Raw genomic sequence first — 24,372 nt, 5'->3', positions numbered from 1 at the left:
ATAAGCCCTAACAACCAAGGAAGCACAGCCTGATATTCACCACAGCCATCTTCAGCCCTAGAAATCCTGGTTTCCAAAATGAAGGGTGACCTTTTGTTTCTGCTGATAGCTGAGATCTTGTATTTCCAAAAGAGCTGCTCCTTGCAGCTACCACTTGAATACATGAGTGGGGAATCCACCCTTGCGAAGGCAAAACTTCTGCTAAGTAAAATAAAAACATAATTAATATATTTCGTAAGTACAGAACAGAGATCTGAAGCTAAACATCTTTGTTGTATTTTTTACCTCGGATGCAAGATGATGAACTTCTGAAAGTTTCAGTCTTTAGCTATAACTAGAGGAGTTTCAACCTTTAAATTGTTTTCTATGGTTTTCCATTTTCTGATTACAGTAGAAATGCTTTAAAGAGTATTAGGAAAATAATTAGGAAAATAAAATAAAACAGAAACCAGGAATTTTGAAGAGTGATTGTTCTTTGGCTTATAACAGGAAATAACTGCAAGTAAAATTTTCAGGCAGACTAGGCATAAAACTGTGTATTTCATTTGCTTTTTCAAGCAATGAAGTGATTAAATATTCTTGTTAAATGTAAATTACTTTAGGATGATAAAGATAATTACATGTTGAAGATGTAATGGATCTTTGACCCGAAGAGAATAAAGGATATGAAAAATGTCTCATAAAAATACAATCCTCCCCCAAGGATTTGACTTACTGTCTTTGCAGTGAAATCTGGATGCTGTTCAGTAGACTATAATTTTTGTTTCCATCAATGGGAATCGCCAGCATAAAATAAAACACAGAAGGGTTTTTCGTGATTACCTCCTGCACAAAAATGAAAACATGAGAAAGATCATGTAAAAGAAACGGGTTAAAGGAACTAAAAAAATTCAGAAAATTTCGGTCCCTTTGTTCACACTACATAAATTTAGAATACCAGGAAAAATAAAACTACTTTCTGTAGGTTTACCTCAGAGCTCCTTTTTTAATGACAGCTCCTGTATCAAGGAATAAGGCAGCTTTTGCTCAGGTTGGTTGCATGTGTCAAAACTAATGTCATTTGCTTTTCATATGGCAGGCCATCTTAAGGACGAGTAAAAGCTTCACATTACAGAAGTCTGGGCAATACTGAATGGTACCGGATGGAACATGCCTTTCTCAGAGGGGAACCTGGGTCTTAGCTCAAAAGCTAGCAGGGCTCATTGGCAGGGCTTTAAACTAGATTTGAAGGGGGAGGGGGGGAATATCAAGAATGATAAAGATATGCTGGAAGTACCCGTAGAACAGAAGAAGGGAATTCCAGCCGCTCCAGCCAAGAAGTCAGATTCATACCGCTGTCAGCATGGCACCAGTGCCAGCACTGAGGGTCCAGAGGCTGGGGAAGGATCGCAGGTATGTTCAAACGAACTTACACTGCCGTCCAAGAGAACCCCTGTCGCTCCAGCCAGCGAGTCGGCTTTGTCGGAGGCCCAGCTGAAGTGTATGTACACCAACGCACGCAGCATGGGAAATAAACAGGATGAGCTGGAGATGCGTGCACATGAGCAGGGCTACGACCTTATTGGCATCACGGAGACGTGGTGGGACGACTCCTATGACTGGAGTGTCAACATGGAGGGGTATAAGCTTTTTAGAAAGGACAGGAAGGGGAGACGAGGAGGGGGTGTCGCTCTCTATGTCAGCAACCGGCTGGAATGCGTGGAGCTTCGCCTGGGGTCGGAGGAGGAGCTGACAGAGAGCTTATGGGTCAAGATTAGAGGACGGAGACGGATAGGGGATGTTACGGTAGGGGTCTGTTACAGGCCACCTGGCCAGGAGGACAGAGCAGATGAGGCGCTTTATAGCCAGATAGGAGCAGCCTCGCGGTCACAAGCCCTGGTCCTCATGGGGGACTTCAACCACCCTGACATCTGTTGGAGAGACAATACAGCAGGGCACAGACAGTCCAGGAGGTTCCTGGAATGCGTGGATGACAACTTCCTCCTGCAGATGATAGAGGAGCCGACAAGGAGGGGTGCCATGCTCGACCTTGTGCTCACCAACAGGGAGGGACTGGTGGGTGAGGTGAAACTTAAGGACAGCCTTGGCTGCAGTGACCACGACACAGTGGAGTTCAAGATCCATGGGGCAGCAAGGAAACCATTCAGCAAGCTCTGTACCCTAGACTTCAAGAAGGCGGACTTCGGCCTCTTGAAGCACCTGATGGGCAAAGTGCCGTGGGAGGTGGCCCTGGAGGGACAAGGGGCCCAGGAAAGTTGGTCCACATTCAAGGAGCACCTTCTCCAAGCTCAGCAGAGGTGCATCCCGACGAAGAACAAGTCGGGCAAAAAGACCAGGAGGCCAGCGTGGATGAGCAAGGAGCTCCTGGACCAACTGAAAATGAAGAGGTTAGCCTACAGAGGGTGGAAGCGGAGACAGATAGCCTGGGAGGAATACAGAGAAGCTGTAAGAGTGACCAGGGATCAAGTGAGGAAGGCTAAAGCCCTGAAGGAATTGAATTTGGCAAGGGATATAAAAAGCAACAAGAAATGCTTCTATAGGTATGTAGGGGACAAAAGGAAGTCCAAAGAGAATGTAGGCCCCCTCCGGAAGGATACTGGTGCTCTGGTTACCCGGGACATAGAGAAGGCTGAGGTACTCAATGAATTTTTTGCCTCAGTCTTCAATGGTAAAGCCTCTTGTCTTACCACCCAAGCTGTGGAAAGAACTAGCAGGGACTGTGAGGATGAACCACCGCCCACTGTACTTGAAGACCAGGTTCGAGAACATCTGAGGAACTTGAAGGTGCACAAGTCCATGGGACCTGATGAGATCCATCCGCGGGTCCTGAAGGAACTGGCGGATGAAGTTGCCAAGCCACTGGCTATTGTATTCGAGAAGTCGTGGCGGTCTGGCGAGGTCCCCAATGACTGGAAGAGAGGGAACATAACCCCCATTTTTAAAAAGGGGAACAAGGAGGACCCGGGCAACTACAGACCGGTCAGCCTCACCTCTGTGCCTGGCAAGGTCATGGAGCAGATTCTCCTGGGAACCATGCTAAGGCACATGGAGAGCAAGGAGGTGGTGGGTGACAGCCAACATGGCTTCACCAAAGGCAGATCGTGCCTGACCAACTTGGTGGCCTTTTACGATGGGGTGACAGCATCGGTGGACAAGGGTCGACCAATGGATGTCATCTACCTGGACTTGTGCAAAGCTTTTGACACTGTCCCGCACGACATTCTTCTCTCTAAATTAGAGAGTCATGGGTTTGATGGATGGACCACTCGGTGGATAAGGAATTGGCTCAATGGCCGCACTCAGAGAGTAGTGGTCAACGGCTCAATGTCCAAGTGGAGACCGGTCACGAGTGGCGTCCCTCAGGGGTCCGTGTTGGGCCCGACCCTCTTCAACATCTTTGTCGGTGACGTGGACAGTGGCATGGAGTGCACCCTCAGCAAGTTCGCCGATGACACCAAGCTGTGTGGTGCCGTTGACACGCTGGAAGGGAGGGATGCCATCCAGAGGGACCTTGACAGGCTGGAGAGGTGGGCCCGTACCAACCTCATGAAGTTTAACCAGGCCAAATGCAAGGTCCTACATCTGGGTCGTGGCAATCCCAGGCATAAATACAGACTGGGTGGTGATTGGATCGAGAGCAGCCCTGAGGAGAAGGACTTGGGAGTACTGGTGGACGAGAAGCTCAATATGAGCCGGCAATGTGCTCTTGCGGCCCAGAAGGCCAACCGCGTCCTGGGCTGCATCAAGAGGAGCGTGGCCAGCAGGTCGAGGGAGGTGATTCTCCCCCTCTACTCTGCCCTTGTGAGACCTCACTTGGAGTACTGCGTCCAGTTCTGGAGCCCCCAACATAAGAAGGACATGGACCAGTTGGAGAGGGTCCAGAGGAGGGCCACGAAGATGATAAGAGGGCTGGAGCACCTTTCCTATGAGGACAGGCTGAAAGAGTTGGGGCTGTTCAGCCTGGAGAAGAGGAGGCTCCGGGGTGACCTTATAGCGGTCTTCCAGTACCTCAAGGGGGCCTACAGGAAAGATGGGGAGAGGCTGTTCAGGAGGGCCAGTTATGATAGGACAAGGGGTAATGGTTTTAAAATAGAGGGAGGTAGGTTCAGGTTGGATATTAGGAAAAAATTTTTTACTATGAGAGTGGTAGAACACTGGAACAGGTTGCCCAGAGAGGTGGTGGATGCTCCATCCCTGGAGACGTTCAAGGCCAGGTTGGACAAGGCCCTGAGCAATCTGATCTAGTTGGAGATATCCCTGTTCCTTGCAGGGGGGTTGGACTAGATGACCTTTGAAGGTCCCTTCCAGCCCTAACCAGAGAAAAAAAAAAAAAAAAAAAAAAGTGACATCCTGAGACAGTGTCACTAGTCACATGTAGAGTAAGTTGAGTAACTTGCAAGGAGGATTCTTTTTTCCATTGCTTGACAGGTCTGAATGCAGCTTCAATTAATAACAGAGTCTGACTGAACAAATATCAGAATACACACTGCTGTGAAAATTCTCAAATAAGGTTAAAGCTATATAACAGATTAAAAATGTATAATGTCCTTTTATTTATATGTTTGACTGTGTTTAAAATACTAGAAACTTAATTTTGAAACACAAAATTGAATTTTTATCCTCATGTCTTTAACAAATATATACCAATGTCTTTCATAAAATTCATGCAGCTCTCTGCTTTTAGAGTTACTGGTCCAGTGCAAAGAGGTTGCCATGACTACTGCTCCAGAGAAGGTCCATTGGATCACCCATTACAGGAAACTTTATTGATTTTCAGATGCTACAAGCCTACACGTTGGAAAATCCCACCCTGCTATTTCCTCTTTCCCCTCACAGCAGGCTTCCTGTGTAAGCTGAACATCAGTGCACATGCGTGTGCGGAGAACCACACCCGCTCTTTCATCAGCTCTTCAACTGCGACCATGTCACCTTTATTGTTAGCAAAAGAGGAGATAAGAGTGAAGCAAAAATTCTCCAGCACTGTTCTTATGTTGTCATCAGCGGGGATATGCTTCAGAACAGATCTACTGCCGAGGCCAGGGAAAAGGTAAGCACAGACATCGTACTTGATCCTGGCCGTTACAGAACCATTCTGCACAGAAATCCACAAACCTGCCAAAATCCACTGGCCAATTTCAACCAAATTTCACAAGGGGTAGAGGTCTCGCCGACTCCAGTTTCCCATAAATTTCATAAAATTTGGTAGCTCAATCAATACTCTCAGCAACTACAAGAGATGGAAAGTTCGGCACTTGCCAACGGGGCGAGTCACAGCCCACTGGGCAGTCTGGGCATGAGCCTGGGCACGAGCCCTGAGCTTGCAGCTGTTGTCTGGGCCGATTGCCACTAGCCAGAGCCCAGGTTTCATCAGCCCGAGTCCCCCAGTAACTCACCAGTAACTAAGGACTCCCAGCATCTTAGGCACAGGCTAATGGGAAAAAGAAGGCAGGTGGAAAAATCTGAGTCAAGAAAAGACAGCGTGGTGCACAGGAATGACTTAAACACTGGATATTTTTCAGTGAGGAGTTAGAGGGAAGTACGGAACTGTTTTCTTAAGTCCAGCTGATCTGATTTACAATTTGTTCCACATCAGAATGTCCTTCCAAAACTCCTTCACCAGAAAAAAAGCTAACTAGACAATATGATAACCACACTTACCTGAAAAATGAGAAATGTACTCTTAATTTGTTTGCTTAGAATCAGGTGGAAAAAGCGCCTGATACCTTAACCCTGATAATCCTTGCGTACATATCCCAGCAGTTATTGGTTCCCTTTGAGTAAGGTTCCTTTTTTTTTTTTTTAATCCTGAGAAATCCTTCAATTAAACACCCACAGATCCTTTCAGTTTTGAGTGTTTGTATTTTCTAACAGGAAAAAATTCATAGATATTTCTGACTAGTTCTAGTAGTGTCTTTTCCAAAGACTTTTGGATTTTTGCACATTTTCCCTTCCATTGTCATAATAACAGCATCTCTGAAATGTTTGCATTTATTGGTCATCTCGTCTGAGATTCACTGAAAATATTTCTTTAGTGTTGTTCTAAACTGGAACAACGGGATATTGTCTATATCAGAAAAATATAGTATTTTTAGTGGGGTTTTTTTGCCTCAGATGAGAACAAGTGTGGTTCCCAGTTTCTTAAACAATAGACTGAATTACCACCAGGCTTGTTGACACTTTAAGCTCACTAATGTGAACATGCTGTTCTGGAAAAATCTTTCCTAATTATATATTCTCAAAAATGTAATATTCATGAAGTTGTAAGCATCAAACACTTTTCCAGTCAATGTTAACGTCAACAGACCAACTCCAGTATTTTCCAGGATTAACACAGTGATTTGAAAGTATTCTATTCTAGTAAGTACTGAAAGAGAGATTAGGAATAGGAAAAAATTTTGGTTGTGCATCCTGGGGGAGTTTCACTGCTTCATATCCCTGCAGCCTTGTACATTCTTCAGATTCATATTGCTGTGCATCAAAATGGACGACACAACTACAACCGTTTCTGCCTTGGACTGCCTGAACAGGTCGGCCACTGACTAACAGCTAATAAAGTTTTAAGCTTCCTGAGCATAATCATGGTCCGCTTACCAGCTGTCACAGGGCAGAGCTGTTGCTCTAAATGTCTGGGGAACTTCAGCAGAAGTTCCAGAAATGTGGCCTTTTCTTTTTGCCAGACTCACTCATAAGCCCCAAACTGCACCACATTCTGATTTTCCAACTGTTCAGGAGCATAGAACCATCCATTAGAAACCCCATTTCACCACAGGTGGAGCTGCTCACTAAATGAAACACTGGCTGCCCTAACAGCATCCTGCATCCCTGGTTTCATCTTAATCAAAGCACAACTAGACACTAGCAAGGGTGTAGTTTTCTTGGAATTCACATTTGAGATAATTTAATTTAAAAAAAAATACAAAATTATGAAAAAGTTTAAAAAAAATATATTGTGGTGACTAAATACTGTGTTGTCCTATTTCCTCAAGTACTCTGCTGCCATCTCACAACATACAGTAAAAATGTTGTAAAACCAAAGCACGAGACAGTAACCCAGGGAGCACTGGCATTTACATACTGGATGACACGTCTTTTGTCAGAACGACTTTTTATTGTTACATGAAGTACTGGCAAAAGGAATCATATATATGCTATAGCGATGTGTATATACATATCTCATCAGATACTCTTATCTCTGAAATTTTCTAGTGCAGGCACAGCATTAGGAAGATATTTGTAACCCAGTACTTAAAGTCTTGTAAGCGATAATGAAAAAGGTTTAAGCCATTCTGTAACTAACTTGTTGAATTGAATAAAACGCAAAACAAATGCCAAAGGATCTGTTTCTCTGAACAGCATAATGCAAACTTGTTACTATACACATATAAATATTAAAATAAAGTCTGCTAAATCAATAAGCATACATTGCTTCTCAACCGCTCTCTGTTAAATGAACATATGTCCAAGTGAAAGAGAAACATAGAAGTGGAGTCTATAGTCACCTTATATTTTATTAATGACTCAGTCAGCTTAATCATTCAAGACACAATAATAGTTGGTCTTCCTACCATATTACAGTCTTCTAGGAAAGAAGTAAGCATTGGCGTTTCTGGTGATTACACCAAGTAGCTACTGACTAGTCATGTTTTGTATCAATACGGTTTTGTCTAAGGGTGAGTGGGTGCTCTGAGATTGGAACTGTAATAAATAAGAAAAACATACATATCCTACACACCCATCAATCCTACACAATATATGACGTGTTATCCTTTGCTTTTGATAAGAGCCTGGTCAGAATTTCCAAGTAAGACGCATCCCAAAAACTCAGAAATCAAAGAAAGTTAAATTCCTACAAATTCCTGTTTTATATGTCTAAAATATGTTTATTAGAATCAGCAAGAATGAATAGGGGAATTCTGAACACAAGTAGCTTTGAATACTTCCAGGACTTGACAGGCTGGAGAGGTGAGCCTGTGAGAACCTCATGAAGTTCAACAAGGCCAAGTGCAAGGTCCTGTACGTGAGTCGGGGCAATCCCAAGCACAAGTACAGGCTGGGCGGAGAATGGATTGAGAGCAGCCCTGAGGAAAAGGACTTGGGAGTGCTGGTGGACGAGAAGCTCAACATGAGCCAGCGATGTGCACTGGCAGCCCAGAAAGCCAACTGTGTCCTGGGCTGCATCAAAAGGAGCATGGCCAGCAGGTCAAGGGAAGTGATTCTGACCCTCTACTCTGCTCTTGTGAGACCCCACCTGGAATACTGTGTTCAGCTCTGGAGTCCCCAGCACAAGAAGGACATGGAGCTACTGGAACGAGTCCAGAGGAGGGCCACGAAGATGATCCGAGGGCTGGAGCACCTCTGCTATGAAGACAGGCTGAGAGAGTTGGGACTGTTCAGCCTAGAGAAGAGAAATCCAGGGTGATCTTACAGCAGCCTTCCAGTACTTAAAGGGGGCCTACAGGAAAGCTGGAGAGGGACTTTTTACAAGGGCGTGTAGTGATAGGAGAAGGGGCAATGACTTTAAACTGAAAGAGGGGAGATTTAGATTAGCTATAAGGAAGAAATTTTTTACATTGAGGGTGGTGAGGCACTGGAACAGATTGCCCAGAGAAGTTGTGGATGCCCCATCCCTGGAAGTGTTCAAGGCCAGGTTGGAGGAGGCTTTGGGCAACCTGGTGTAGTGGAGGGTTTCCCTGCCCATGGCAGGCTGGTTGGAACTAGATGATCTTTGAGGTCCCTTCCAACCCAAACCATTCTATGATTCTATGACTTTTGTTCTGTCTTCTGTCTGTACACATAAGAAAATTCACATACACACAGATTGTTTTAGCTAAGAACACTGTGGGCAAAATTTCTTTCTGACATGCATGGGTTGTTAACGTGCTTATACAAGGTCCATTGATTCTTTGAATCATCAAAACTGTTTTGTGAAGCAACGGATAATTCTGACTGCTGTATGCATAATCCTATCTGGATAGTTCTATGTTTACATCTAAGTAATAACATACACATGATGTATACGTCCATATATCATCACACAAAGAAGCAAAACTTATTGGAGGTTACCGTAGCTCATGAGAACTGCAGCTAGTTTGTTCTGTCATCTAGAAACACACAAGACCACATGATAGTATTTTGATTCACCCTTTAGTCATTCAAGTATGCACAAAAATTTGATTTCCATTGCAAATAAGGGACAGGCTTGAATCTTTTACCCACCAAAGTCTCTCTCAGCCATTTAATGTAAAGAAGGAGAGTGTGGGCACACTGTGGGTAGTACAGTATGCCCAGCCAACTGGTATGCAACTATCGACTGGCCAGCTTATCATGCAGGAGGGTAGGTGCACACGAGTCTGTCTGTAGGTAAGCTGAAATTAGCCATAAATCAAGATTCTGTGCCTTAGTCCTACAGTCTCTCCTCACAGATCGAAACAATGACCTACAGGCTTTACTAGACTGCGCAGCGTTTCAGTTCCCCAAAGCAAAGCAAATTTAAAGGTTAATGTGGAACCTGATCTCTTGCTTTCTTGACATTTCCATTAAGTGTAAAAAATAAAAAATAAAAATTCTCTGATACTAGACATCTATGGTCACTTTCAGGAAGTGTACTGGGTCTGCCCTTTGCAACTCTGGCAACATAGCAATGCCGATTCAACACGAACAGCATTAAATGCAAACTTTATTTCTGTGAAACCAATGAAATTTGGTATATTTTTTTCCCTGACAGGAGCCCAAATGTTAACCTATTTAACGCTTTGCTCACAGAGTTAAGAAAAATCTTTTACTTTGTGAGAAGTGTCTCTTTTCCTACCAGAACAAAATGTTCAAATGAAAACATTCTTAATAGCTTAGCAGAAATTTTGATGACAGAAAGTCCACAGTAGCTAAACCAGGTTTCAAAACCTGTTAAATTGAGGGGGGATTCAACTTAATTCTGCAGCAAATACAAAGGCTTGGGTGGTTTTCACTTTGTTACAGTAAATCTATTTTAAAGGAATTTAGAACAGAAGCCGTTTTAACCATGCTTCTCACTTCTCAGAAAACCAGTCAGATTTCATACTTTGCATCAAATCTGTCACATTGTGAGGAGAATTGTAGGTACCACATTGAATTGCTTTAGTCATATCATGTTATGGCTCATTGTGATATGACAACACATGACAAATGAAGCTAACAGCACTTGACGTGCCAGATCACCTCTATCCTGTTGCATTTCAGAGATTTTATTTTAGTTTTCACTCCTACGCAATACATAGGATCATGATTTATTCCTTCCTAGGCTTGCAGATTGGAAGAGACGTCAGAAGCTCTCTAGTCCAACCTCCTGCTCTGAAGAGGGTGAACTATGGGGTCAGACAAGGTTGCTCAGGGCTTTATGCAATTCGGTCTCGAAAATTTCTAAAGACAGAGACTGCACAACCTCTGTTGGCAACTTATTTCAGTGCTTGACTGTTCACCGTGTGGAAAAGAGGTTTCTACATATGCAGCCCGAATCTTGCATTTCAACTTATGGTGTCTCCCATCCTCCCACCGCACACTACTGCGAAGAGCCTGGCTCCACTTCTCGATAACCTTCTTGTGGGTACCATGTAACTGCTAATAGGTTTTCCTCCTCTCCCCAGAGTCTTTTCTCCAGGATGAACAAAACAGATTCTCTCAACCTCTCCTCACTCCCCAGAGCTTTGCAGTCACTCTCAGTAAGCTCGAGCTCCTCCCCAGCAGTATCACTGGTGCCCACATGGACACAGAGTCTGAGGGTGCCACAAGAATCTGTATTCTCTCTGTGGAGTACTAGATGCGAGCCCTTGGCCAGAAAAAAACCTCTCAAGATGGCCCAAGTCTCCCCCAACAACCACCTGTGGCTTCCTCATGGTGTTGGTGCACTGTTCCAACTTGGGCAGCCCCGATGTTGCCCCAGACCCACCTTTCTCCCTCTCAAAGGTGACTGCTTTCAGGGGCCATCAAGCCTACCCTGCAGCCACCTGCCTGTGGGCAGGCAAGCAGCCACCATGAGTCACAGCCTCCAGCCTGCCCCTGATCAAGTGTCCCCACACTGACCACAGCCTCTCACAGACCCTCCATCTGTGCAGGTCAGCTTCTCCACTCTGCAGGGCCTCCATGAAGATCCCCATCTCTTCTGGCAGCGGCTCCTCACCTCCCATCATCTCTGCCGCCCACCTCTTACCCATAATGACACCGGGAAGTCTTGACTAAACTGGTGCTGTGTTTCAGCCTGGAGGCTTTAAAACTGCTTTGCATTATCTAGAAGACTGGAAAAATAAAACGCAGAATGAAGCAGCACATGCAGAAGTGATAAATGACGGTCAGCAAGGAAGACCATCAATCACTTGGAGGAGCAACAGAAATAATAAATAGTACACTACGTGCTACATGTAAGTAGTCAAATACATAAGTAATCACTTAAACTTTTTAAGGGGTTTTTTGTACTTTTTTTTTTCCAGCTGTTACTAGTAAACTTTAACCTTAATATGTATAAAGCACATGACAGAAGGAAAAGCAAAAACAGGAAAAAAATATTGTGAAGAATTAAAACCTTTGATCAGCGTAAAATTAAGTTTCTTTGATCTTGCTGTACATTTCTCAGTAGTCCTATAGTGAATCGGTCAATAACTCTGTAGAATTTTTCCTGAATATTATATTTGTAGAAGTCCAGAAAGCAATCCATTCCCTGCAACTGGTCACAACTCTAGTCTGTGGAGAAGCCTGATGTGTTGGGTTTTGCTGTATCTCATAATACATGTGCCACTGATACAGACATAGGTAAACGGGGTAGATGAAGTAACAACATAACCATGATTTTATCCAGACTATGAAAGAATTTGTGTACTCTTAAGTTCAGACAATATTCTGTAGATGCCAGTCCTTCCCTTGAAAAAAAATAAACTTGTTAATCTAAAAAAAAAAAAGACAACCTTAACTAAATCTTTTTGCTTTATTTTTTTTTTTCCTCCTGGTCAGGTGATCAGGGTTTTTTCTGTTTATTTGTATTTATCTCACACTTCAGCTAATAAGAAGCTACAAACATCTTTATTCAGACTTCAAATACCTTTCGGAGAGAATAGTTCTAGTCTGCACCTGTTTATCATTAGACTGCCATGCATCAGTTGCCAGAAAATATAATTTAATTTTATTATGAAGAGTTTCATAGATAAAATATTTCAAGTAATATGTTGCTAAAGACATTTCAAAATGAAGGCATATTTGTACCTTCAAGCAGCCACCACAGCCTTAGAGAGGCCTCTGTCATTAAAGTTAGTAGTACACAAATCCACACACTTAGAATCAGATCTAGGACCAGACCACGAATCTGCACACCTGAAGTTGTACAATGAAGTTGTCACACATTTAGGACCTTCTTTCTCTTAAAAACAAAAAATAAAAATCCAGCTATGAAGTTTAGATCTGTAGACAAGATTTTAGATGTGAGAAACGTGAAATATTAGAAAAACTCAGACAAAACTTTGGCAAATTACGCTTTATAAACTGACTGGAAATAATTTTTTAACATTGTTCTCATATGGCTGTAATGTTTAATTTTTTGAAAATTACCTTTCGAGACAACAAGAAGATACAGTTGTACTGTATGAGGACCACAATATTGAAAGGGTATAGGAGTGTTTCAACTAGTACAGTATAAAATGTAAATAAAATGACCAATGCACAGATTATCAGTGACTTTGTCATAGGTCTAAGCGAAGGATCATATGCTGGAGCAAAACAAGAGAAAACTCCAGAGTCAGAGCGGGCATTGATGTCACCCTACAATGGAGATGGAGCAACAGGGGAAAACACTATAAATGATATCTACTCATGTTCTTGCATTATCCTGGAGAAGTGGGCCACAATCTGTCTCAGAAAAAAAAATGGCTGTTTTTACCTACTAAGAGAGTTTACTTGAAAGCAAGGGATGTGAAATGACATGCACTCAGATTGCTTAGGTAGAAATCCAGAATTTTTTATATTTTTTTAATATAACAATTATGAACATTATAATAAAAATGAAGTTCACCTGGAAAATTCAGATTATTTTTCTGAAAATGAAAAGCACATGTTCTGTCCCCATAGGCATCTGATATGTTTGTAGCTTTGGGCCCTTAATTAGTCATATTAATTATATGACTCTGCAGAGACCTGTTTTTTCCATCAATTAAAAGACAGCGTAAAGAAACATGGTTTTGTATGACTGAGATAATGATCTGGTTTAAATGGGACCAGGAAGAAAATGTGATCTTACTGTGGATGAGCATCAAATCTTGAAGGACATCTTGAGAAAGTTAAAAATTGACAGTTGTAAATAATGCAAATATGAATTCTTCCTTTGCTGGGGTGAAAGAGAGGCTAGTGGGCAAAATGATGCCAGGAAGAAGAATCTCTAAAGCTAGTGTTTTGGCTAGTCCATCACTTTTCCTACATGATCCTAGGCCTTCTATGAATTATGGAAAGTGAGGAATAATCATACTGTCAGTAAAATCGTTTAGATGCAAGAGGAACGAGGAGGAGTTTCAAATCATAGAGCAGGATAATCTTTTAACAAAGTTTAGATAAGTGACTCATTTTGTTGGGAAGAGCAAAGCCCTCAAAATCACCACTATTACTATGTCCCTTTTAATGCATACAGCAAGTTGCAGAAATCTACATCTTTGTATAAAACTGGCAAGTTAGTTATTGTAAGGCACTTAAAATCGTCTCGCAGAGTTAGAATAGTGTTCTAATGTTAATAATTTAGATTCATAACTTTCCCTTCTTGCCATTGTATTTCCATCAGATTTCCCCCAAATATATATTATTTTAGAATGTGGAGATTGTTTTAAACCTGACATACCACTTATAGATTATGTTTCCCCTCCTGAGCTTCCCTTCTACTCACACTTGTGCTTTCACTGACCTGAACAGTTTGAAAAAACATAAAAACTTTACAGATATAAAATTAAATACTGGTGCCTATTAAAGCCAATGTCGAAAATACTAGATATATTAACAAGGTGTTTCACTTATCACTATTTCTGTTCAATTCAACAGGAAAATTTCCAGCTTATTTCAAATGAGGTCAGAATTAAAGTTGTGCTTCTGAAAGTCCCGTAGTGCTGCTTAGAAAACAACTTAGGGTTTTCCGGAATTCATTTTCCATTCTGGAAGAACAAATGTATGGTCATGTGGTTAACACTGAATATAGTAGTCTCCTATATAATGTTTTTTTTTCCTCTTTTTTTCTTTAAATAAATATTGTACTTCAATAAAGTACAATATTTATTTAAAGAAAAATTTTCAAAGGAATCAGCAGCTACGTCTACCTTAGCGGATAACATAGACCAATAGTAAGAGATCAATAAAGCTGAACGGCTGAGGTTTGTACTCTGCACACCAAGGTGGTTTTATTTTTGACATCAGGCAATGAACTGCATGCCCAGTTGTAGCTGGAGTGCATTATATGGGCTCCCAGGTCGCATCTTCCTGTTTAATTTTATCCCAAAAATGTTCATTGTATGTGGTCCAAGATTTCGGTGAGATGCGAGCCAAGGCTCAGTAGGGGAGATATGAGCAAGAGATGTGTTTCAAAAGCATACTCCAGATCCAAGCCCAGACATTAATACCAAACTTCCCAGGTGTGCCCTCATTATCTTTATTTCAGTGGCAAGTGATTAACTAATTTCATTACAGTATTTGTAAGAGATTTGGACCTAGGGGAGGTAGAAGACTCCTAGTGGCAACATGCAGAGTAATAATACTAAACAGCATTATTGCTTTTCTGGTTACTTGTAGAACAGAATGAATTTTATAGAGCTGAAGCATTTGAATTTTCTCTCCCATGGTAGTATCAAGTATGATCAACATATTATTTATGGGGAAAATAAAACAAACCCGTTTACTGGAATAAGGAAAAAAAACATAGGTTTTATATTTGAATCCCTGTTTTCAGTTGCTTATTTTAATTTTAATTTTCTGTATTTTTTAATATTGACAGTCTACGTATGCACCTGGAAAATGCACATTCTTTAATTACTTGTTTTAAGTTCTTACTACACCTGAAAATATACAAATACATGTATAGTTTCACTACTCTTATACTGACATCCTATTTTGCCATTTCTTAAGTTAACAGATGTACGTGTAGGAGGAGACAGAGAAAATACATGTTATTAATAAAATAGATATTCAAATAGAGCTTTGCATTGTATTCAAAAGATATATAGGATTGTGAAAACTAGTAAAGAGTAAATAAAAGATAACCAATTAAGCTTCTAGATTTGCAAAGTATGTATTTGAAAAATGAAAAATAGGTTAAATTGAGGTAGAAAATCTCAATAAACAGATAGTGAAAGATATTCAAACGAAAAAAGAATAAACTACCAAAAGAAAAAAAAAAAAAAAAAGAAGAAGAAGAAGAGAGGTGTGTCCTGGAAGTGGAAAGTGGAAGGGAAAAATGAAAGTAACTATGAAACAAGCTCAACTGGACTGTGTGAAAGAAGCAAAAATAAAGTGCTTGGCTAATTTATTAAAAAAAAAGAATAAAAGAACAGGGGCATCTTTTCAGTAAAGACAGCATGTAGCCTGAACCTAATTCAGGTTTATGACTTGAGTCTAAGTGAACACTTTGCATCAGAAATATTATGGTGTCCAATGTAGTGTCAAAGATGTGAAGGAAAATAGTTTGAGAATATCGAAAATGAAGTTACATCAACAGTGAGATCAAAACACAGAGAATTTTACATCTCCTGACTACATCATATGTTCTCTATCCCAAGACTCTAAAAGAACTGAGTATCATTTTAAATCACATACTAAGGCTATTAATAAATCTATCAAATCAGGAACTAGACACAGAATTAATGAACAGCAAGCATAGTACTAATAGCTGAAAAAGGAAATGTGATCTAAACAGCTGTATGTCTCATGATTTGACCTTTAGTAATAGGCAATTCTCAGGTACATTGTGAGCAGAAACATTAATTACAGATATAGAAGTAAATAGAAAAAAGGATTAAATATTACATTGGTTTTTCTTTGCTATATCATGACAGACTAATCAGGCATCTTTGATAAACTAATCTGCTAAGCTAAGAAAGTGCACATCTATTCTAACTGCTCTTGAGTTAAATACTTTTTGTGATACCATGTGGGAATTATTAGCTGCTCATGGGAAGGTGGAATTTCTAGAAGAGGAGGATGGCATAGAGATGACAAGCGCTTCTGTTGGCAGGTTACTAACGGAGTTCCATGCAGACCAGTCTTGGCAGCAGAGCCCTGAGAGCACCCCACCTCTGGGAGGTCTGGCTGCCAGGGGTCAGGGACTGCTTAGAGACTCCACATCTGAGGGATGTTGCTTTTTCTTTGGTGATCTTTGGTAGCCCGTCAATCACTGGACTGTTTCTGGTTGCCCTCACCAGACCTACTTGCCTCGGTTGGATACAGTGGCCCAGGGTCCCTATGAGGAAGCCACTGGCCCCACTGGGTGTGTTACTGTGCTTGAATCCCATCCCACCTTCCCTTGCAGAGTGAGGGGTCCCCACTACTCCCTAACCTCTGGCAACAATCTTCATGTTCCTAGAGTGCAGAGCCCTAATCTGCTGCTTGTCTCCCCATCCTTCTTCTGGATCAGGAATGCCGTTATCTTGTGAGCACTACAGCCAAACCTAATGCCAGGATGAAATTCGCCATCAATTTTTTTCCCTGCCTGTGAGCACCCACTGGAATTATCCATTATCCATGCTGGTCCCTCTAGCATTTGCAATAGAAGATCATCACAAACACAGTTGAAAGTAATCGCTTATGCAGGTTAGGTTATTACAGTGTACAAATTTGTCAAAGTAAAACCACTAAGTCTTTGAAAAGTATTTTTACTTTTTTATGTATTAAAACACTAAAAAAAAAAAAACACAGAGGAAGGTAAAATCGCAAACAGATACATTATGAAAAACGTTAAGCTGCAGGATTCAGTGACCCAAAGATTGAGCTTTGAATTTTAGAGATTTCCCTGGGAATTTAAATAAGGACTTGATATTAAAAATAGCACAAAATAAATAAAACCATCAATAAATCACACTTCTAGCTAGAGTTGTGCTTTAATCTCAGCATTCTGATAACTTTACATATTTCCTTAGTGCCCTTATGGTTTTTTTTATCTGTATTTGGATAAAATACACAATTTCACTTTCCAGACCTGTATTGCTTGATGAATTATCAAAGTCTGTTGGTATCTAAACAATAATAAGGTTCTACAAGGTTCCATCAAACAGCACACTGTGACAGTAAAAGTATAGATACATTTCACAGGTGAATTTTAGTCACTACAGGTGCAGGTAAAATTCAAATCTATTACCACATCAGGAGAAGATCCCAAAGATAACCAATTAACGCAACCTGAATCACATCCATATTTAATGCTTTATGAGACATTGGTCTAGAACCGAAGTGTATTTATAAGGCTGAAATATTTTCCATATTCATTAAACTAACATGAAACTGGCCACTGATGATATAAAACCTAAAGTCTCTATAAAAGATAACAAATTTATATCCTCAGCTAGTTTTATTGGTTTTCTCCGTACTGTAACTGAACAGAAATAGAGCCGGGGTTAGAGAAATAGAAGAGTAACCGTTCTTTGAAATAGTGGGAATTTTTAAGAGGTCATGGCTGAAGTAGACTGATGTGATGATCATTGACATTGAATTTGCAGAAAAGGCAATAGGGCAGTAGCATAGTAAGGGGAAAAGAATTAATATGGAAGAAGGAAAACACAAGTGATTAAAAAGAATTAATTATAAGTAAAGACACAGGACCATTTATTCTAGTTTGTGCTATAATATTAAGACAAACATCAGTAGTAATTCAGGTTACTTTGAGCAAGACTATATTAATTTCCTCAGTCATCCAGAACCTCTTTTGAGACACAGTAAAATATGCCATTTGAAGTACAGTCTCAGCTCTAAATAAGATCTGAAAACCTACTTATGTTTAGAATAGAAGATGTTTAAAAGGCCAGGTATGATCTTTTCTCCAGGGATAATCTCACATCAAACCATTTTTCAGGCAACAACTTCCTTCTAAAGGTCTAGCTTTTACTTTCTCTCCTTATAACATATGTTGGAGAAATGTATGTGGAGTGTAGGTTAGCAAATATGCAAAAAATGTAAAAGTTTAATAATCTAAATTTGTCTATGCCTTTTCTTGGAATATGTCTGAAATTCAAACAGTTGCCTTTCTTATCAACCATATTTATAAAGATGAATTCTGGAGAGTTCTGTAGCCTACCTACTATCATTCTACTCCCAAAATCATTCAGCTGAAAACAAGCAGAGATTATTTCCTAGACTGCACTATTTGACGAGTAGCAACCACCTCCGCAAAATTGCATTTTGTTGATGTATTGTAGCAATACCTCATCAGGGCAAAACTATTCAAGCATCATTCTGGAGACAGCTAGTCCATATGGCCTTTTTCTTACTGCTGTTTAACATCCTCTTTTTTTCATAAGAGATAGATGGGAAAATATAGAAAGCACATTTGTCTAGTCACAAAAGTGTCATGCCTTCAAGAAATTTTAAGCATTTTTTTTTCCCAGTAAAATTGTGCTTCACACGACAAAATAGGTATTGTAATAATGAGAGCAAGTGGGCACTGAAGCAGGTATAAAATTCAAAATGATGCTCAACAGTTGAGGGATATTTGGGGGCTATGTGCAAATGGAAAACATCCAAAAGGTTTTGTGGAATAAGTTGTACACAGTCATAGAATCATTTAGGTTAAAAAACACCTTTAAGATCATCAAGTCCAACCATAAACCTAACACTGCCAAATATACTGATAAACCGTGCCCCTAAGCTCTATGTCTGCAAGTCTTTTAAATACCTTCAGGAATGGTGACAATTCTATGTTAGCAGTTAAAATGACTGTGGTAGAGCTAAGAATTTTTAATTTTTCTGGTCAATGACTTTTCTCTAGTTTTCTTTAGTTTGTACTAAATAACTGCTACACAAGAGGATGAGCTCCTAAGCAAAAGTAGTATATTTTCTTTGAAAAGACAATACTAGAAGTTTTAAAAGGTGGGGAAATATTTTTTTTGCTTCTTGATGACTCTCACTTTATCAAATAAGACAGTTCAATCAAAAAAAAAAATCGCAGTTTTTATTCAAGTCACTTGACTGTATTAACCATCTTATCTTAACACTTTTGTACACTTTTGTCAACGGTTTGTCCCAGGTATCCTTTGCTTCCAAAATTCATTATTTCAGTAGCCCTTATTGAATCATAGAATGGTTTGGGTTGGAAAAGACCTTAAAGATCATCTAGTTCCAACCTACCTGCCATGGGCAGGGACATCTTCCGCTAGATAAGGTTTCATCCAAAATGAAAAGGACAAGAATAGGTACAGCTATGAACAATAATTTTATTCACTACATATTTTAATGCACAAGAGGAATAATAAATTCTTTCCTAGAAACTAACCTTGTTGATGCAGAATAGCATCATCAAAACTGTGACTACCCAAGGCACAGTCCTGGTAATATCTTAAGGCATCGTGGTCCTGTCTGTTTTCAGACCCTCTGGCAAAATATCACAACCATAAAAGCTTAAGGAAAAGCTACGTAAGATTTTTTTATCTCTTATTTTGGAGCAATCTAACCATGCATTAATTTGCCATCAGCAGTCAGTCTCCAAAAATGCTTTATATCTGCTAAAAATCTGTACCATTTATGGGATCCTGAAGCCACTGGCTAAAAACATATTAGAGCCTTGTGGGAAAAATACGTTTTCCAGATCATTATTCCTGACAACTTCCAAAAATTTATCACTCAAGTCAGGAAAAAATACACTGTATAAGCCTCCTGCAGAAATATAAACTGCTATAGATAGGGCATATATATATATACTAAGTGTACTCTGCTGTTCTTTCAGTAAAGAAACAATGCTTTTCACCTTAATAAATCTTCTTGGGTATCAACAAGATATAACAAATAGAGTTATTCTGCCAGACATAAAAATGGTGTGAGGACTGAAAATCTATGCATTCTGTAATTTATGATCAGCAGCCTGAATGCTTCAAGAAGGTATTTCTGTCTCAAGGTACTTTGTAACTTCAGAAAGATTCCTTGAACTTCATAAAAAGTTTGAGTTTCTGCCCCTCAGAGAACGGTACTTTCTTTAGGGTATTTGCATGTTCTCATCCTTAGGATTTTCCTTCTCTTGTTTAACATCTCTTTAGCATAAGATTTATAGAAATCTGCTCATACATAATTTTTTTGCTGGGATTTCATAGAAAATGGAAGAGGAAAATAAGCCATGGGTATGTTATTTAAATTGGCTTTTTTTTTTGTCTTCTTGGTGACTTTCAAAGCTTGTGTGGGATCTTGTGAGATATAGGAAAAAACTGCAAAGCAACATAATGATTCATCATAGAAAGCAGAAGAGAGTTCATCCTGCATAGATGAAGAAAACAGTAGACTTGAGCTTTCAAAGACTACTTCACACATATATTTTCTAATAAATATTTCTTAAACCAACTGGCCTAATTCTTCACCACTCTAAATATAAACTAGCAAAAATGGTGCTCCCAGGATATCTAGGTTTCAGTACCTGGTATGTTCAAGGAGAATATAGCAACGACATTTTTACATTTACCAAGGTGTCTAAATAACTGCAACTTTCCTGAAATGATCAGCTAACAATAAATCAGGAAAAAATGAAAACAGTTCTGTCTCCTATCTCAAGCAGAACATAAGGGTAGGAGGAAGTCATTAAGTTCAAAATGACCACCTTTAAAGCTGTGTGTTATCTAGCACATAGCAGAAGGCACTTGAAAAATACCAGGACAGAATTTCAAAAGGAAGTGAAAACGTGGATTGATGAGTTTTTACTGACAAGGAACTGACCAAAGTCACAACCTTGTTACGTAGGCAGCACAGGAACTCTTACAGACATACATCTGTTTAAAACAAGAAATTGTGCATCAGGCTGCCCTTCTGGGAAAAGCAGATGTTAACCCAGATAATCCCATATAAAGTTTTTACTTCAAGTTCATTTCTCACAGGATGCACACACTGTGCATGCATACATATATCCACACACATAAGGACCATTTCTGATCTCGCAAAAAATTGTCCTTATGGTTTTAAATCTTTACCCTGAAACTCAGGGTGTTTTGCATCTTTGCAACAGATAAAAGGAGGAAGAAATTTAGTTCTCCATTTCAGAGCACAAAATACCAGCAGAGAAAGCAGAGGAACATGTTGTGACAGTTTAATTTTGCTGCATGAGTGTGAAAATGGTGTGAGAAAGAACTGACTCATGCAATTTTTGCAAAATCTCATCTTGTAAAAATTCAAACAATGACAAACCCACAGAACTGATCTACAGAAGTACTCTCATGGAGCTTTGCTGGACTGGAGCTGAAAAGACACAAGATACTTAAAGGGAAAAAAAAAAAAGAACCTATGCACTCTGCAAGGTGCTCACTGTCTTGGGCCACATAGGATGAAATGAAAAGTTAATTCCAGAAAACAAATATTTTCTGTACAATGTGTTATCCAAATTTAGTTGTACTTCTCTTGTTAGTTCATGACCTACTCTCACGTTAAAGAGACCAAAGGTGTTTTAGTACAGCCTATAAAATCTTTTATCTCTGCTCTCCTTGGTTCTTCCATACGTAGCTGGACTCTGAGCTAGTGGGAAGCTGGCATGCCCACTATTTTGGCTCCTCTGAAATGATGTACAAAGGCAAAACAAGTTTTTAAAATCTCGAAAATGTTTTGAATATCTGAAAATTCCATCTTAGGACACCTCTGAAGAAAGCTGGCACAAGTTGCTGGGCCATACCCACTATAAGGGAAAGTTTAAGTGTAAAAGAAAATTAATTCACTGCTGCATAAATTTTGCACAGTAAATATTGCAGCTTTCTGTAAATAAAACAAACAAGCAAGCCTAGATGTGTATTTCAGAATAAGAGGAAGTGTTAACCAAAATTGTCTTACTGACACCAACAATTTCTGTTGCTGTTCAGGAGAGTTATAATTTCAGTATCTTGTCTCTCTGTTCTCTTTCCAGGTTAGGTTCTTTGGCTTGATTATACTTCTAGCGTAGTAGGTGGGGTGATTCTTAAGAAATCTAATTGGGATGCTTATATAGCTGCATAGTTACTTTGTGTAAAGTTTTCGCCTCTATAAATTGGTGCTAGAAAGCATATAAAAAAAGACATGGGATTCAGGGCGTTTTGGACCTGATTCACCTTGAACTTGGTTCCCAAATGCATGCGGCGCTCCCAAGATTCTGCATGTATGTCTTATATCCCCTGGGATATAAGACATTCCTAGGATTCTGTATGTCTACTGTGTGACACTTGGATATTCCTACAGCTGAAGTGGGCACCCAGGAAAGAGACTCTCTCCATCAGAGAGCAAGATTGGAATTCTGTCCTGCGATTCCACTCAACACTCACTTTACTATTGCATTTAACAGAAATCGGCAGCCCTGACATTTTCACTTTACCTCTTCACATCCGAATCAGTCTTTTTATTACAGGTGTAGCGTGTTAGGACAGGAGTGACTGTAACAGGCTACCTGGTAGGGAGGGGAGGAAACGGCGAGCAGGCTTTATGGCTTATGCCAGCAAGTGGATGTGGAACTCATCCAGGCACATTCCTCCACTGTGCAAACTGCTCTCCTGATCTGCTCATCTGACGTGCAAAGATGTAACAAGCCAAGATATCCTGTACTCTTTGCACAGGTAGACATAAAGATCTCTTCCCATGTACACCTTTGGCAGTATTCACAGTTTGAAAGTGGATATTATCATTTTCCATGGCCTGTTTAACAAAGGTTTTCTATCGGTTCGTATGGATAAAGGACATTTGTAAGTAAACGGACATAGGAAAGAAGAAAACCAGGAGCAGATGATAAAACTGTTTGAGCATATGTTCCAAGAATGCAGCAACCTTTTAGTCTCTGCAAACATATAAAATGAGTCAGAATGCCTAAATTAGGGTGGGTTTTTTAAAATAGAAGGAAAGAAAATGTTGTTACAACAAATATTTAGCAAACTGCTGCAACATACTTAAAATTCTATGAATGCTCAGTTTTAATGCTCACAAAGAATGTCTGCAATCAGTTGGATACATGCCTAATCAATTCCAAAACATTAAAGATATTTTTTTCCTTTTCATTTTCAGCTACAAATTCCTCTGCATATGCTTATGGTCTCTGTGAAACAAGGCTGCGCAGTCTCACTTGTGCGCAACATGCTTCAAACTTGGCGTTAATCAGAAGAAGATTTGCATCAGTTGTGAGCCTTTGTTCTCAGCACTTTCAGCTCCATTAAAATTAAAAATGATGTGAGTGCGTACAGCTCCTGACACTGATAGTGTTTTACAGTTATCACACATCAAAACAGATGCCAGGCACAATTGCGTATAAGAACTACTGAATCATTTTCTAGATAAGGTAGAGCGACAGCTAGTATAAATAACCCATCATTTACATATCTGTCCGACATTGTGATTTTGATTTAACAAGTTAAAATTCCATTACAGAGAGATTATTTTTCCCCCACAATGCGTTACTCTAGTATTTTACCTGAACAATAGATTTCACACTTCAAAGGAATTAGTAGTAAAAAGCTGCGTACACTGAAATGGAAATGTCTATTGAAACAGAGTGGATCAGGTTTGCAACATCACTGTGTTGATAAAAACTGCCCCATATTTCAATGACATTTTCTACTGAAGAATGAAGATACAGGGAAAAAGAGGAGAACAAGTAACTTAGTTAATGGCAAAGAACTGTAGGGTGTGGGGAATAGAAGCATAAAGGGTTCATAAAGAAACAAAGGAGGTAAATGGAAGATAAGAGACAAAAGCTTGATGAAAAAGTTAGACAAGCAATAAGGACCTAATACGGAACAACAGAGAATGAAAAGGCAAAGTGAGGAAAGAGACCAAACTGAGAGGAAACAGAAAAAAAGCAATTGGAAATGATGGCAAGGGGGTGAAGAAGGGACGGGGAGCAGAGCGGAAGGAACAGAAAGAGTGCAGTAAAAAAGTAACAAGAAAAAATGAGGGAAGTGAGAAAGAGAAACAGGCTATGAGTATGGAGAGGGGAGCAAGAATCGAGACCTGTGCGGAAGGCAGGATATTTATACAGAGACAAAGGCAAAGGAAAGTCAAGGAAAAAAGAGAGAGGAAGGAGTGTGGAGGGGACTACTAAAAAAGACAGTGATAACAGATAAGTCAGGATGGTCCTCAGCTTGATTTCAGATTTTGCTTTAGACTTCTGCATCTTCTCTGTTGCTTTCTTTTTTCTTTTTGTTGTCTGCTTTTCCCAGTCTAGCAATCACAGATGCAAACTGAATCAACGTGTTTATATCT

This window comes from Tauraco erythrolophus, chromosome 5, assembly GCF_009769465.1.
Source record: "Tauraco erythrolophus isolate bTauEry1 chromosome 5, bTauEry1.pri, whole genome shotgun sequence".
NCBI lineage: Eukaryota > Metazoa > Chordata > Aves > Musophagiformes > Musophagidae > Tauraco > Tauraco erythrolophus.
This window is presented reverse-complemented; position numbering follows the sequence as displayed.